The 16,754-nt window shown below is 45.2% G+C and overlaps 1 protein-coding gene and 1 long non-coding RNA gene across 4 annotated transcripts in view; one reads left to right on the forward strand and one right to left on the reverse strand.

Moving 5' to 3' along the window:
* THSD4 (thrombospondin type 1 domain containing 4) overlaps nt 1-16,754 on the forward strand; it is a 673,523-nt gene that overhangs the window by 83,160 nt on the left and 573,609 nt on the right. The window lies entirely within an intron of this gene.
* LOC113899816 overlaps nt 1-16,754 on the reverse strand; it is a 53,787-nt gene that overhangs the window by 32,746 nt on the left and 4,287 nt on the right. Inside the window, exon 2 of the long non-coding RNA XR_003512998.1 lies at nt 12,024-12,092. This is a non-coding gene — a long non-coding RNA (uncharacterized LOC113899816). The remainder of the gene's footprint in view (nt 1-12,023; nt 12,093-16,754) is intronic.

Genomic DNA, 16,754 nt, shown 5'->3' on the forward strand with positions numbered 1-16,754 from the left:
TCATTTTGTACCCTCCCCCTTGCTCCTCTCAGTCACAGTGCTAATGCTCTGGGGACCAGATTCCTTAGCTGTGCACAAGCCAGAGACAACTCTGTGGAGAGAAAGGCTGAGTGGAGTCAGGGTATCCCTGGCTCGTTCCAGAGCAGAAATTTTCATCCTCAGGGCCATTGACATTTGGGCCCGAGAACTGAAGATCTCAGCGGGGTGGGTGCGGAGATGACTGTCTCATGGATTGTAGCATGCTGGCAGCATCCCTGACTTCCACCCACTAGATACTACAGCATCCCCCACACCCTCAACTATGAAAACCAAAAATGTGTCCAGGCGTTCTCTAATGTCCCCTGGTTGGCAAAATGGCCTCCGATTGAGAACCATTGTTCTAGAAACCACAGTAGCAGTAAGTATTTCACGCGTCTCTGGAACTTTCCCCAGACTCTCTTTCAGTCGGGAGTTTTGGAGGCTGTGGGGCACATAGGGCACGTCCCAGCTCCCTCCACATTCCTGGGCCTGGTGTGTTCCTCCTTCATTTCTGTGGCTGTTCTCCCAGCCAGAACCCCATCACTCCTCACATTGGTCTGTGCTTTGCCGAGTCCCTGTCGGCTGCTCTGCAGGCCTCTGGCCTTGCCTGGCAGGTTGACTGGGGGCAGGGCTGGTGGAAAAATCCCGAGCTGGTGTCTCAAGCTCTGCCTCTCACTGGCGATGTGACTTAGATCACCTTGTGGGAAATGTCAGCCCTGGACCTTGGCAAGCTCGTCATGTCATCCACTGGTATTCCTGCCAGAGATGCCTCAGTGCCTGCATCCTGCCTGTGGGATTCCTGAGCTAGAGAGAGACCCTGACAACAGTAGCAGATGGGAGACAAAGACTTCTGTGTCCTTATGATGCATTATTTATGCCCCTGAGAGGTTTTGTGCTAAACATCAAGTCATCAAAGCCATGCTTCGGAGGAAGAAAAGGGTTAAGTGTTTGAGAGTTTCGTACGTGCAATAATAAGGTTTTCTGTAAGAATTAATAAAGGCTTTTTAATGGCCACCGGGTGTAATTTGGTAACATATATAGGCTGCTGTCATCATGATCCATTGTTACAATCAATAAAGTACAAAATTGAGATACGATGTGGGGAACAGGGAACAGAAAATCCAAACTCAGTGCAGCTCCATTCACAGCCGCCGCCCTCAGAAGGAGACACCATCTTGGTGGCTCCTAAGCCCCGCACAGAGTTGTGCCCACTTGGGGGACTAGTGGTGGCTTCTCCTTTGTCCCTGGCTGGCTTCCCTTGGGAATCCCACATGGCCAACATCCACGTGATGGTGGACGTGCTCATTGTTTAACCATTCCAGTTATATCCAATTTACAGTAAGAGTTATGTTGTGAGGAAAATGCCAGAAAACACTTTACCTGGGTCAGTGCCTAATGGGTCCCAGTGCAGAGTTCTGACAAAGCACATGTGGATTATATAGCTTGGATGTGAGGCCTAAATGGAACCTTCTGTCTCTGTGAGCCCTAAGCAGTGACCAGCACTTTCAAGACCTTGTAAGAAAAAAGAGGTGGAGGACCCCTTGCTGTGGAAGAAAGAGCCAGAAGATGGAAGCTTTCAAAGTGGTACCTCTGCTCGCCAGTAAATGTGGTCCAGGCAACATAAGGGATTCTAACCAATTAGATAGATGACCCTCCTGTGGATAAAGGGAGGACGCTAACCTCCCAGGATTAGGGTGTGGATTAAATACATTTATACGATTGCAGTGTTCTTACCATCCAACACACTGGATCTCAAGCCTCAAGCAGTTCGAGAATCCAAAGATGCCTCTGGTTCCTCCACATTGTCCTGCCCTAAACGTGGCGGAACCCGCCTGCGCTCCCAGCACTTCCTACGGCACCTTTGGTCTCCTGCATAATCGTCTGTGAGCCTTGGAAATAGCTGTGGTTTTTAATACAGTGATATTTCCTCTTCAGGGACTCTAGCCCCTGGTCTGGTTTCAACAACTGCTAGCACGGTCCCAAAACGTGGTTCTTGTTTCTTCCTTGTCTAATGGAGAGAGTGTTTGCATTTGCACAGGGCTTTTAATGGGCTGTACGCTGTTGGCTCTGAGAGGGATTCTTGGTTCACAGCCAGGGAGAGTTTAAATGTTTGGGGAAGCCTATGAATGCTGCAGAGGAGGCCCTTTCGGGGCTGGCCACATGACCCACGTCTGCATGGACAGGGGCGTCCCGGTTCCCCTGGCAGACAGGTTCCTCTGACCTTCAGGGGATGTGTGCTGCTCTGTTCCTCGCCTGAGCAAGGATGCTGCATCAGGCAAAGTTTTCTATGACTGTCTGGGGCAGAAGTTTCTGATCAAGCCAGAGTCTGTTAAGAATCCACCCCCCCCCCCGCCACCCCCCGCCTTTTTATCATTCCAAAAACAGTGGTAGGAGCTTCTAATTTGGCTGTTGCTGGTGGGTCTAGACCATAGCATTCTCAGAATGGAAATAAGTTCCAGAGATTGTCTCTTCCGGGCAAGACCACACCTACACCATCCCAGAAAGACAAGCCTGTTTTATTTTGACCCATTCTGGGAAGGAGGCTTTGCAACCATCCTTGCAACAGAGTCTCTTTCAAATAATGTCTTTGCTTTTGCTTTCTCACCTAAACCACTTTAGCTGAGGTCTGTTGACCTTTCTCTCTCTAGCACCATCTTTCCTTACCTTGAACATCATTGTTTAGGATTGTTATCCCTTAGCTACTTTTTTCTCTGCTAAATCATTTCAACTCCAGCACTTCTGAGTGGTGGCCAGTACAATGTGGGGCTTCCCAAATGTCTTCCTCCAAATGTCCCACTAGAAGAGTGTGAACATTTGCACACACGCCCATGCAGGCACATAATCAAGCAGAATACAATCTTTGGAGTGGCCTAGAGTGGCCTACTGAGAGCTCAACATTTCCTTGAAGTCTACTATTTTCTTTAAATATTCTTGGAAATGTAACATTCTGTCCCCAAGTACAACTGATCGTTTTAATTTTAAAACAATGTTCTAAATTACTTAACATCAGGGAAAAATTCACATACACATACGTCCTGAGGAAATTAGTTATTGGGGAAGGTCCCACATCTTTTCTTTTTTTCCCTGGGATGTCTGGTGCACTGCTAATAGCCCCGGTTAGAGAAGGTGGAGGAGTGTGCGTCTTGGCTCCTGGAGCAGGTAGGTTGAAGTTTCCATTCTGACTGTATCACTTTCCAGCAGCTTAAACCTAAGCAGAATACATTAGCTTCTCAGTTATAATAGAGGGATGATGTTTCCTACTGAATAGAGCATATTCATTCAACAACCACTCAGCATCTACTATGTGGCAGGCTCTGCTCCTAGGGCCTGGGAATAGAGGTGAAAACACAAGATCCTCATGTATAAGGAGGCATTTCTAGTCTAGATGGGAGCAATAGAAAATAAACAAGCAAGCATATAAGAGTATTTCAGACTGTAATAACTGCTATGAGGGAAACGAAACAGCACAATGGAATAGTGACTCTGTGTGTGACTATGTCTGTGTATGTTTGTGTCTGTGTGTGTGTACAAGTGTGTACCTGTGTGCCCATGTACACTTGCTAATTTAGATGATGTGGCCAGGGAAGCCTCATTGAGGAGATGACATTTGAATTAAGGTGTGATTGGCAATGGGACTTCATGGATGGCTCCGTGGTAAAGAGTCTGCCTGCCAGTGCAGGAGAGTGGGTTCCATCTCTTGGTCTGGAAGATTCCCTGGAGAAGGAAATGGCAATCCACTCCAGTATTCCTGCCTGGGAAATCCCATGGATGGAGGAGTCTGGCAGGCTGCAGTTTATGGGTTCAAAGAAGAGTTGAACACGACTTAGTGACCAAACAATAACAACTGATGAGTGTGGGGAAGCTAGCTTTAAAATCCAGTCGAGTAAGTTAGTACTGTGCCTGTCTGGCACGTGGTTGGGGTATAGTAGACATTACCTGCCTCTCTTTTTAGAAGAATCAAAGAAATGCTGTTTAAACACAAGGAGATAGATTTTTATAGGTCATTGGATGTGATGAGAAGACTCTCAAAGGTGACCAAGGAATTCACCTGGACCATGGAAATGGTAGGGTCAGAAGATTTGTTTGCTTCCCAGACGATTGCACCTCTTCCGGGAATGGCTGCTCATGGGTGTTCCTGGCTTAGCAGCAGTTTTCCAGTTTCGTTTGCAACTGGGCCCCTGATAATTAGCATCCTTTCCTTTGTTGGGAGGCCCCAGTATTCTACTCACCTGCTCCCATGGTACATGTAAATAATAACTTTACCTCCTTAATCAAACAATATCAGATTTGAGTTGTAACCTGTTGAATATATGGAGAGAACTGATATAAATATCATCTCCTTAAAGAGGCATCAAATTGTGCAAGGTAGAACACTTCCTAAAATAGGCCTTTTCCTTTTCTGAAGTATTTTCCTTTGACCTAGATAAATAATAATAAAATAACCTTCAACTAACCATCATATAGCGTTTTATGGGACTTCCCTGGTGGCTAGTGGTTAAGAACCCATGTGCCAATACAGGAGACATGGGTTCAATCTCTGGGTCAGGAAGATCCCCTGGAGAAGGAAATGGCAACTCACTCCAGTATTCTTTCCTGAGAAATCTGATGGACAGAGGAACCTGGCGGACTACAATCCATGAGGTTGCAAAAGAGTCGGACACGACTTATCAGTTAAACAACAAAAGGGCTTTATAGCTTCTGAAGCTCTTTGATGCCCACTATTTGGGCCTCAGAGCATTCTCGAGAATTAAACACCAGGGGCAGAGAGAGAAGAGTCTGAACTTTGGAATCAGCCCATCCTGGAGTCAAATCCTGGCTTTCAGCCTCATCATTTTTCTTTAAAATTAAAACAGTGTTTTATAAGCCAACGACCCATAGATCCCTGGAGTCTTTTGTGTATGCTTGGTGATCTGCATCTTAAATTAGATTTTTTTAGTTGAGAATTTTCATTTTGATGATAACCTAAAAATATTAATATAAGTCTATTCTGGGTAATCTGAATGATAGTTTATAGCTTCCTTTTAGTAAGGAAAGGTTTAAAATTTTTTCAGTCCATAGAAGGGTGGAGATATATGTGGTACCATCTGGGTATCAATCTCCAAACACCCCATCTTGTAGAAATACAGAGCCAGGTCCACCTTCAGCTGTATGCACAGGTTCTGTCTTTCGTGACCCAGCTCACACTCATTCCTAATAAGTACAGTGGTAAATAATACTGAATATTTTTAATTAAGCAGGATTTAAACTGTTCTTCAGCTTTATACATAGACCTTTCTCTGTAATGCATTGGTGGTTTAAAATAAGTTCATTTTTAAACAGGAAAAAAAATAACTCAAATGATAGTTCATCATGCTCAAATTTGGAAGAATGTAGTCAATAAGCAAAATTTCAAAAGCTTAGATATATCCTGGTCACACTCTGCAATGTCTAGTTTCATTAACCATCCATCACATTAAATTAATATTGTTAATTTGATTTTTTATTGTTGTTCTCAGTTTTATACTTATTCCATTGATAAATGAGCACAAGAAATTTATATTTGGTTTTGTTTCACAACTTGGGGTATGAGACACATCAAGAAGTTATAATGGAATACAGTAAAGTGTGCTCAAAATTCTCTGAGTGCCTAAAGAACAGAGCAGCCATCCTTGCCTAGAGAGTTGGGGTTGTCTGCAAAGAGGGTGTGACATCCAGGAGATCTAGAAGAATGAGCAGGAACTTACCAGGTGAAGGTGGGAGCAAGGGCTTTTGAGCCCAGGAGTATGGGCTATACTCTTCCCAACCCCATGGACTGCAGCCCACCAGGCTCCTCTGTCCATGGATTTTCCAGGCAAGAGTACTGGAGTGGGGTGCCATCGCCTTCTCCGACATTAGGCACAGACTTGGGGCAGCTGAGTGAGAAGTTAAGAATAGGGAAGTGCTAGCAGGGGAGGCTGCAGGCCCAGGAAGAAGCCAAAGAGTGAGGGGGACTTATGAGCCAGGCTGGGGGACTAGTTCTGGAGGCAGAGGGGAGCTCTGCTGCTGCTGCTAAGTCGCTTCAGTTGTGTCCGACTCTGTGCGACCCCAGAGACGGCAGCCCACCAGGCTCCTCTGTCCCCGGGATTCTCCAGGCAAGAACACTGGAGTGGGTTGTCATTTCCTTCTCCAATGCATGAAAGTGAAAAGTGAAAGTGAAATCGCTCAGTCGTGCCTGACTCTTAGCGACCCCAGGGACTGGAGCCTACCAGGCTTCTCCGTCCATGGGATTCTCCAGGCAAGAGTATTGGAGTGGGGTGCCATTGCCTTCCTCTCGAAGTCAATAAACATGGGACTTGGATGTGTGATTTTTAGGACTGTAATTCTGGAAGTGGAGGGGAGGGGGGTTGAATGGATAGAGACGTAGGAGCAAATGAAAGTGAAACCTTGCCCCAGTCACAGGCCCTGGGGTGCGGGAAATGGGACAGAGTCCAGAGACATTTCTGAGGTCAAGCTGTCATATTTTATGACCAGTTGGATGAATCAGAAGGTGGAACAGGTATTCAGGTCCTTGTTAGATGACATATTGAGTGTGAGAAGCCCATGTGTAGGTAAGTAGAGTTGGTGATTTAGAATATAAATCTGGTGCTTGGGAGAGAGTTTGGGGCTACTCATTAATAAGGGAGGTATCATCATGAAAGATCATTGCTGATGCTACTGTATTTCCCTGTAAGAAGAGTTGGATAAGATTGGAAAGCCAAGAGTGGAGCCCTAACATTTGAAGGGCAAATAAAAGAGGAGAAGCCAGCAGATAAAAGAAGACCTAGATAATAGAAGAGAAGAGAGCTGTAAGTTTAGGAGGAAATCTAGGACAGCATGGTGTCCTGGAGTCAAGGAGAGAGAAAGTTTCAAAAGGCAGGAGATAATCAGGGAATCAAATACTGAGTGCATTACTTTGAAGAGATAGGAGAGCGGGCATGCTGTTCTGGGGAGAGGAGGTGTTTGAAGTTTCACAAAGCAGGAAGTCAAGCAGTTGGTACATTCGTCATTCATTCATCCCTGTGCTCATTCATCCTTCCATCAAACATTCTCCGAGGGCTTTGCCAGGTGACAGACACTGTAAGAGGTGCTGTTAGAGAGAGTAAATGGAAGACAAAGATAAATAGGCATAATCCCTGCCTTCTGGGCTCATGGTGTTGTTGGGGAGACAGATAATTATAGTTATGTACACAGATAATTATAGTGCTAGGTGGTAAGTGCTATGGAGAGGGATATGGGTAATGACCCTGCAGCATGGGAGAGAGACCATTAGACCTGGAAGAGAGAGGTCTTTGGAGCTGAGTAGGAGTTCCCAGGCAGAGGAGGAAGGGAGGAGGGAGAGGCATTTGAGCTATGAGCTTAGCAGGGTGAAGGCAGAAGGGGAGAAGCATGTGTCCTCCTTCTCAACTTCATCTATGCCATGAGCGCAGTGGGGGACTCGGGGAGAGGGCAGCAGAGGACTTGAAGCTGGAACAGAAGGGTGAGGCTGGTTTATGAGGTTTATGAAAAGCTTCAAATGCCATGGCACAAAGTAAGTTTGGATCTTATCTTCTGGAGAGTGAGAACTCAAGACACATTGGTAAGCAAGAGAGTAATCCAGTAGGGCTAGATTTGGAGAAAATAGCTTTGATGGCACGAGGAGGAGTGAGTGGGCAAGGGAAGGACTTGAAGTTGGGAATCCAGGTAGGGCCCCATCTCAACCCATCTGCAGCCTCCTTCATCCCGCAGAGTGTTTACTGAATGTCTCCTGTGTGCTCTGCTCTGCATGGGATACTGCCAATTTCCAGGGGATGCTTTCAAATTGCCTTCCTTCTAGGAGCCTGCTGATCCCAGCTGCTTCCCGGCGAGTGCTGGCTATTGACTCAGATGCAAATGGCCAAATCACCAGGCAGAAGTCTCTACTGGAAGGTTCCGAGTCAACCTCCGGTCCAGAAGCCAGCACTCTTTATTGTGTGAATTACTCACTACTTTGACTTGTCCCGGTTGGCTTGGCTTGCAGGTAGTGGATTGCTGTTGAGAGCATGAGGCCAAATGGACCAGCCACTGAACAAAAGAACACACCCAGGCCCTGCGCACAGAGAAGACATCTGCTTGTGTTTTCCGAGTAACTGTGCAGCCACACAGGGCGGCCTGGGGACCCAGGCACATGCTCTGTGTTATTTTCTAGTTACAACAAAGGATGATTTCCATGTGGCTGGTGATGAAAAAGTCAGGTCCATTTCAGAAGGGGGAGTGTTTCCGATTATGCAGATCACATTCAAATATTCACCTCATTCCATCCTTTTGGCCGGGCTGCCTTTGAATACTATGGGAAGGCATCCGGGCCTCCTTTGCACCACATTTAGGGAAGATCTTCTGTGCTGAAAGTCTGCTCTTGGCTGGCAGTGGGGACCCCAGGGCACAACCTGTGGGATTGCCTCTCTGTTGTGGTACTTGAAGCGAATCCATACGTGGCAAGGAATGTCAGCTCTCTTCCAGGAAAAATCAGAGCCTGTTAGCACTGGAAGGGACCCCAGCCCTCATCAAACCCGACCAGCTCATTTTACTGATATGGAAACTGAGGTCCAGAGCCACAGACCAACGTGCCCCAAATCAGAAAGTGAGTTACAGCAGACTTGGGACCAGAACACAGGGGCCAGTCCAGGGTTTCCCACGAGTCTTCCCTTCCCTTCTCTTTCATCTTCCTACAGTTCCAATTGCTGCTGTACTTCCTTTCTTAAAAGTACATTTCAAACGGAGGCTGCTTAGCGTGGATCCCATGTGAGGCAGGTATCCTTCTGTGGATGCTTTCCTGTCTCGTTTGATAAACTCTAGGCTGTCATCAAATTGAATGACAGAAGTGAAAAAGGTGGGACGAAAAGCAGGGAATTTGAGGGCAATAAAATAGTGTGGCTAGAGCATTTGGGGGTTAGGAATTAGCCGTGTGTAGTAGAGGCCCAAAGCCCACAGGGCAAGTCAGTTGGATGCTTTCCATCACAGAGGTCCCCAACCTCCGGGCTGGGAACCAGTACCTCCCGTCAGATCAGCATTAGATTAGAAATAAAGTGCACAATAAATATAATGTGTTTTAATCATCCCTGAACTATTCCCCCAACCCAGGTCCATGGAAAAATTGTCTTCCACAAAATTGGTTCCTGGTTTCAAAAAGGTTGGGGACCGCTGCTCTAGAGGCATCCAGGGACCAGTGATTCTCAAACCAGAGGATGCACTCAAATCTCTGGGGAAACTTGTTTAAAATGCATATTCCTGGGCCTCACCCAGGAGATTCTTATTCACTAGGTTTGGTGTGAGATCCAGGGATCTGCATGTCTCCAGCAGATGTGAAGTTGATGACGTTGTGGGTACCAGGTGGGTCACACATGGAGAAGCAACACGGGACTAGGACTTAGGAGGACAAGGGTATATCTGTGTTGTTCTCCAGTGTTTGGGTCAGACTGTGGTGCTGGAGAAGACTCCTGAAAGTCCCTTAGACAGCAGGAAGATCAAACCAGTCAATCTTAAGGAAGATCAACCCGGAATATTCACTGGAAGGACTGATGGTGAAGCTGAAGCTCCAGTATTTTGGTCATCTGTTGCAAACATAGTCCCTGATGCTGGGAAAGATTGAGGGCAGAAGGAGAAGAGGGCAACAGAGGATGAGATGGCTGGATGGCATCACTGAGGAAATGAGCATGAACTTGGGCAAACTCCAGGAGATGGTGAGGGACAGGGAGGCCTGGTGTGCTGCAGTCCATGGGGTCACAAAGTGTCAGACATGATGGGGCGACTGAATAACAACAGATACTCAAGTACCATACTTGTGGATGGATATGATGGAGTTTGATGAATTTAAGATCATTTACTGTCAGGATTCGTCAACTCAGTGAACACAGTTGTTAAGAGAGGGCCCAAGGGCCTGGCAGATAGACTTGAATTTGCAGGGCAACAAAACTCATACTTACTTAGCTTTCGGGTGGCTCCCTGTCAATGAGTTTTCCTCTGTATGGTTCATGCTTTAGCTGAGGCTTGGTATTCCTCTTTCCACACATCTCCCACTCTCTCTCCCTTGGCTTCCTCCCCCTTTATTATGGTTTTATGCAAATGCATCCTTTTAAAATGCATTTGTAGAGCTCTCTTATGTATAAACTTTTGACGTGATGATCAAGGTTGAGCGTGTTTTACTCCAGTCTCCCATTTTTGTGAGATTCTTACATTCATTTTGCAGCTGCTGGCCTTGACATTATGCTGAAAGGTAAGAGTAGGGGCTTTTGCAGTCTGTGCTGTAGCAGAGTCAAGATAGCTGGTTAAAATATCAGGCTGAATTTGTGTCTCTGAGAAAACCATCATGGAGGTCTTTCATTTACATCTGGTTTGAGTTTAGAGCTTCTTCATCAAGGTGCCCCACCTCCCAGTACTCCTGCGCAGGTAACAAATACCCTAGCTGGGGTGCCAGCTCGACGTGCCTGCTTCTGTGTGCTATCAGAGTCCCAAGGCTTTGCTTGCTGGGATGAAACTCCAAGGTGTGTTTTTGTCGTGTTTGCTTTAGGGTGTTGATTTGGTTATGTGGTTAAAACCAAAGGCTTATTTTCCAGTCTCTTCTAGAACAAGCCTTTAGAATGTCAGACTTTGCATGGGACTCCCTTTCTATGAAGAACAGATGGTGGGTTTAATTTTGTAGAAAGAAAATTAGAAACCAGTGAAATCTTACATGATTTCACATTAGTACCGAAACCAAATACATTGAAAACATTCAGAACTGTTCCTGCTTATGGATCTACTGGTGGCAACGAGAAATTCCCAGGGCTTTCTGTGAGGAGGACTTCCACCAACACTTGGTTTATTCCATACCTCTCCCCATCCCCCAGCAGTCTGTTCTGAATCTTTCTGCATTTAATCTATTTATTTTTATTTATTGAGCAAGGAATATTATAACCATGACTGCACTTTTTTAAATTACAAGAAAACTTACCCTGGGTCCAGCTTGAGTAACAAATCGTATGTTTTCATTTTTCCATGTCCCCTTCCAGGCTTTGTTCGTATGCCTACAGAATCTTTACATTTTTATAATCTCAGTATAGTTACAAGTTTGTATTTGGCATTTTCCACTTAGTATTATATTACAGGACTCTTTTCGCATGGCTCTCTATTATTCATGATGATGATATTTCATTGAGTCATGAAGCCCCAGTTTATTTGACCATCCTATTTTAGTCAAATACGTTCATCCACCTTAAAAAGATGATGATGAAATAAAACATTGCCACCCCATTCAGGTTGTTGCTTCTCCAACTCTTTTCTAAGCTCACTTGCTATCTGTCCCTGTGAACCTCCCATTCACTTAGTGCCTCCTATTCCGTGGTGGCCTCGGTTCTCTGGTTACACTTACCGTGATCAACTGTTGTCTCCATGTGAAGCCTCCAGCCCTGGACTCCTTTAATCCTGAGGCTTCTGCCAAGTCAGGACCACCTTTGGTCATCCCAGTCATTGCTTTCTCTCCAAGTCGTATGCCAAAGGCAGACCCAACTTTTTCATCTTATCTTGGTTGCCACATATGATCTTATTTTCAATCATTTAGATATCATTTGGGCTTCCCTGGTGGCTCAGATGGTAAAGAATCCACCTGCAATGCAGGAGACCTGGTTTCGATCCCTGAGTTGGGAAGATCCCCTTGAGGAGGGCATGGCAACCCACTCCAATATTCTTGCCTGGAGAAACCCCATGGACAGAGGAGCCTGGCAGGCTACAGTCCATGAGGTCGCAAAGAATCAGACATGACTAAGCAACTAAACACACACAGATATCATTTAGGATTCTTAACTGCAAGCCACAGAAACTAACATAAGCATTGGGGAACTCACTGTAACCAGCCTAGGAAGCAGATAGGCACTGAGGCACTCCAGAGAGCAATAGGAATAGTCTCAGAGCATAAGCGATGGGATAAGGTGAAGGACCCAAAGCTGTCTGTGGTCTTTTGGCCACTTTACTGGAGATTTCAGATTCCAGGGATTGTTCAGTTGGCTCACACTGCTTACCTTGGCTTCAGCTGTCAGGGTCCCTGAATACATTCCTATTATACTTCATCCAGCGTGAAGGGGGATTTCCTAAAGGACCCAGAGAAAAGGTAATGACTGCCAGGCTGCCCTATGCATACATCCTACCATCAGTATCCATTTACACAAACATCCCTCCCCAACTGTAACTTCCATACAACAGATCCCAAAGTGTTGTTCATTACAGCATCCAGATCCAAACCAAAACCTTTGTGGGGTTTTAATCCCCCTACTTGGAGAAGGCAATGGCACCCCACTCCAGTACTCTTGCCTGGAGAATTCCATGGATGGAGGAGCCTGGTAGGCTACAGTCCATGAGGTCGTTAAGAGTCAGACACGACTGAGCGACTTCACTTTCACTTTTCACTTTCATGCATTGGAGAAGGAAATGGCAACTCACTCCAGTGTTCTTGCCTGGAGAATCCCAGGGACGGAGGAGCCTGGTGGGCTGCCATCTATGGGGTCACACAGAGTCGGACACGACTGAAGCAACTTAGCAGCAGCAGCAGCAGCAGCAGCAATCCCCCTACTGCCACCCCTTCTTTTGCACAGGTCAAGTTAAAATAGGGATGTGACTACCTTGATTCTCCTCCTTCTCTGAATGCCTTCCATTTTTTCTGCTCCCTGGCTCATGCCCAACAGTGACTATTTAGAAAAATCCTGTAATAACAAGCAGTTTTTAAAAAATTAACTAATTAATTTGATAGCCCTGGATCTTGGCTGCTGTGCGTGGGCTTTCTCTAGCTGTGGTGCACGAGATTGTTATGGTGGTAGCTTCTTTTGTTGCAGAGCACGGCCCCAAGGGCGAGCGGGCTCCGTAGTTGTGGCACACAGGCTTAGTTGCTCCTCGGCATGTAGAATCTTCCCAGACCAGGGACTGAACCTGTGCCCCCTGCATTGGCAGGCAGATTCTTAAACACTGGACCACCAGGGAAGTCCCAAGCAGTTGTTTTTTATATGAGGAAGGGGACTATTAGAAGACTGGAGGATTTTATCCAAAGTGTACATCTCCTTGGATCCTAGCCTCACCCCAGGCAAGACATATCATAACCTCTGGGGAAAAGGCATGGCATTGTATGTGTACTTTGAAAAATCTTCTCTTTCAATTCTCTTATCTTGCCGCTACATCTACCCTCCCCCATTCTCGAAAACCTCCAGTGGAATGGAAGGAGCACCAATTTGATTTGACAGCTGGATCTGCTTCTTACACATTATAAAAGTCGTGTCAAATGGTTTAAGTTCTTCCGGTGGAGGGATGAAGTGGAGCTCTCTTGTGCTCCTGCTTGGTGACTGCTAGCGTGTTTGCGGCTATTCTTCATTCTTTTATTTCATTACCCAATGACACTGTCAGATCTACATTATAGTCAGTCCTTGGATATGAGGAATGTGGGTTCCAGGACCCCCAAGGATACCAAAGTCTGCGGATGCTCAAGTCTCTTATTTATATAAGATGGTATGGTATTGTGTATAACCTATGTGCCTCTTCCCAGAAACTTTAAATAATCTCTGGATTACTTATAATACCTCATACAATGTAAATGATATATAAGTAGTTGTATAATATAAATATTATGGGCTTCCCAGGTGGTGCTAGTGGTAAAGAACCCACCTGCCAATGCAGGAGAAATGAGAGATGTGGATTCAATCCCTGGGTTGGGAAGATCCCCTGGAGGAGGGCATGGCAACCCATTCCAGTATTCTTGCCTGGAGAATCCCATGGTCAGAGGAGTTTGGTGGGCTATAGTCCAGAGGAGCCTGGTGGGCTACCCACCATGGGGTCATAAAAGAGTCAGACACGACTTAGCAACCTAATAACAACAACAGTTGATGATATCTATAAATAGGTTTATTTTCCACATACTGTTCTATTTCTTGGTATTTTTTTTTTACTAATTAATATATTACGGAGAGTTGTCCAGTTTAACAGATATATATATCTACCTCATTCTAACAGATGAGTTGTATTCCATTGCTTGAATGGATTAGATTTGAGAGGATTTAACCAAGCTCCTTTTCATGGATATTCAGGTTGTTTCCAGAGTTTTTGGTTTTGTTCTCACGAAAAGTATGGCAATAAAAGTTTTTCTATATACAACGTTATGCACTAATTTTGAGTGTATCTAAAGGATGAACTACTGAAAGTAGAGCTGCTGGGCTCAAGGGTTTGTGCATTTAAAATTTGGTAGGTACTGCAAAGTTCCCTATTAAGAACTGCCTCAGTTTAGACTCCCATCAACAGTGAACATTCTTGCCGTATTGATATTGTCAAACTTTATAATCTTTGCCAGGCTAAAGGGGGTAAGTGGAATTCTGTTGTTTTCGTTTGCATTTATTTGATTACATGGAACATTATACAGTTTTCATATATATGTTGTATTTCTCTGCCATACTAGTCAGCTTGGGCTGCTAAAACAAAATATCATTGACAGGGTGGCTTAAACAACAGGAATTTATTTATTATGGTTCTGGAGGCTGGGGAAAGTCCACAGTCAAGGCACTGGCAGATTTGATGCTCCAGTGAACACTCTTTTCCTGGCTTGGAGACAGCTGGCTTCTCACTATATCCTTAGATGGCAGAGAGAAAGACAGAAAGTGCTGGTTTTTCTTCCTCTTCTGATAAGGATACTAATCCAGTTAATGCTAAAGGAAATCAACACCGAACATTCATTGGAAGGACTGATGCTGAAGCTGAAGCTCAAATCCTTTGGCCACCTGACATGAAGAGCAGACTCATTGGAAAAGACCCTGATGCTGGGAAAGACTGAGGACAGGAGAAGGGGGTGATAGAGAGTGAGCTTGTTGGATGGCATCACTGACTCAATGGACATGAGTTTGAGCAAACTCTGGGAGATGGTGAAGGACAGGGAAGCTTGGTGTGCTGCAAGCTTGGTATATGACCATGGGGTTGCAAAGAGTAGGACACGAACAACAACAATCCCATGAGGGGAGAGGTCCCATCACGTGACATCATCAAAACCTAATTAACTCCCAAAGGTGCCATGTCCAAATACCATCACACTGGGGTTAGGGCTTTAAGACATGAACTTACGAAATGTCTGTAACTGCCCATTCATGCCCTTTAAACCTACTTCCGTTGGGTTTTTTTTTCTTACTGATTTGTTAAAACTCTTAATGAGTGAGAGAAATCAGTGGTTTGGGGTCATTTGAGAAGCACCTCATGTTTTCTTCTTCAGTCTTGCTATGTCGTGTGTATCTTGGGGAAGGGACAATGGGCTAGCAGTTGACAGAGCTTTGAGCTTCTATTGTTTTTATCTCTCATTATGATTTATTCTTTGGTTTAGCTGTTTGTCACTGACTAACCAAGGTCCTGTGGGTTAGTCCTAATTTTAGGAATAGTGTGTCTGAGAACACTTGGAATTTTCCCCATCCTGCCTCACAGAAAACTCCTTGATCATCAGAAAAGAAGGAGAGAGGAGGGTCCTCAGGAGGACTGGGAAGGAGCATAGGGCAGATGGGAGGCTGATGGAACTAGGAGGCTGATATCCAAAGCTCTCCTCCCTTTATTTTTTTCTTTGATATTTCTTTCTTTCTCTGCATTTCCCCTCCTTCTTTCCTTTCTGTTTCTTTGTTTCCCTCTTTGTTTCTGGCTGTGTACTATAAAAATACAATTCTGGAGCTTGTGGTCAGATTCTCACCATGGGGACTGAGATGGAATTTCAAGTCACTCACCATAATTCAACTTTATAAATTAGAGAATTCTTATGAATAGAAGAGGATGGAATGTGGTTTCATGTTTTCTTTCCCCAGGGACCCTGCCCAGTTGGGCAATAGGAAACTAAGTTAAGGGTGGGATTAGTTCTAGGAAGTGGATTTTTAGCTGCATGTCTAAGCTAGACATTATAGACAATGCCTTAGTTATCTGTGTTCATGATAAATCAGGAAGTGATGGGTAACTGAAGTCCCCAAATGTGCCAGAAATATACTTCCTCTGTTTGATTATCCCTATTATCTTTCTACTAGGACAATCAAAGTGGATTTATTTCTATTCATTTTACTCTTCTGTTTTCCACTAAAAGCACAGACAGGAAGGCAACATGCTGCATGAAAACAAAGTGCTAGAGTAGGAGTCATGTGTGTGCCTCAGTTGCTCAGTCATGTCTAACTCTTTGTGACCCCATGGACTGTAGCTCGCCAGGCTCCTCTATTTGTGGGAATTTCCAGGCAAGAATACTGGGGTGTGTTGCCATGCCCTCCTCCAAGGTATCTTTCCAACCCAACCTGAGTCTTCTGCATCAACAGATGGATTCTTTACCACTGAGCCACCAGGGAAGCCCAGAGGAGGGGTCAGGAGACCTCAATTTTAGTCCTGTCTGTGCCCCTCACTAGCCAGAGACTATGGGCGAATCATACAGCTTCTCTGAGCCTCAGTTTGTTCCTGTAAAAGAGACAAAACAATCAATCTCCCAGAGTGGCTCAGGGCCCCTGTAAAGTGTGACCTGGGGTTAGTGGTGCCAGTACCATACAGCCTGTCCCCATGCTTGTGAGCTGTCTGCACAGTGCTCAGCATAGAGAAGGAGCCCCACAAATGTCTGTATGCTTTCTTCCTTGCCCTGGAAGGACCAGCAGACTGTGTTAATTTCCTATGGCCATTGTAATAAATAACCAGAAATTTAATGGCTTAAAGCAACAGAAACTTATTCCCTCACAATTCTGGAGGCCAAACATTGAAATCAAGGTATTTTCAGGGCTGTG

Source organism: Bos indicus x Bos taurus, chromosome 10, assembly GCF_003369695.1.
Source record: "Bos indicus x Bos taurus breed Angus x Brahman F1 hybrid chromosome 10, Bos_hybrid_MaternalHap_v2.0, whole genome shotgun sequence".
Classification (NCBI taxonomy): Eukaryota; Metazoa; Chordata; class Mammalia; order Artiodactyla; family Bovidae; genus Bos; species Bos indicus x Bos taurus.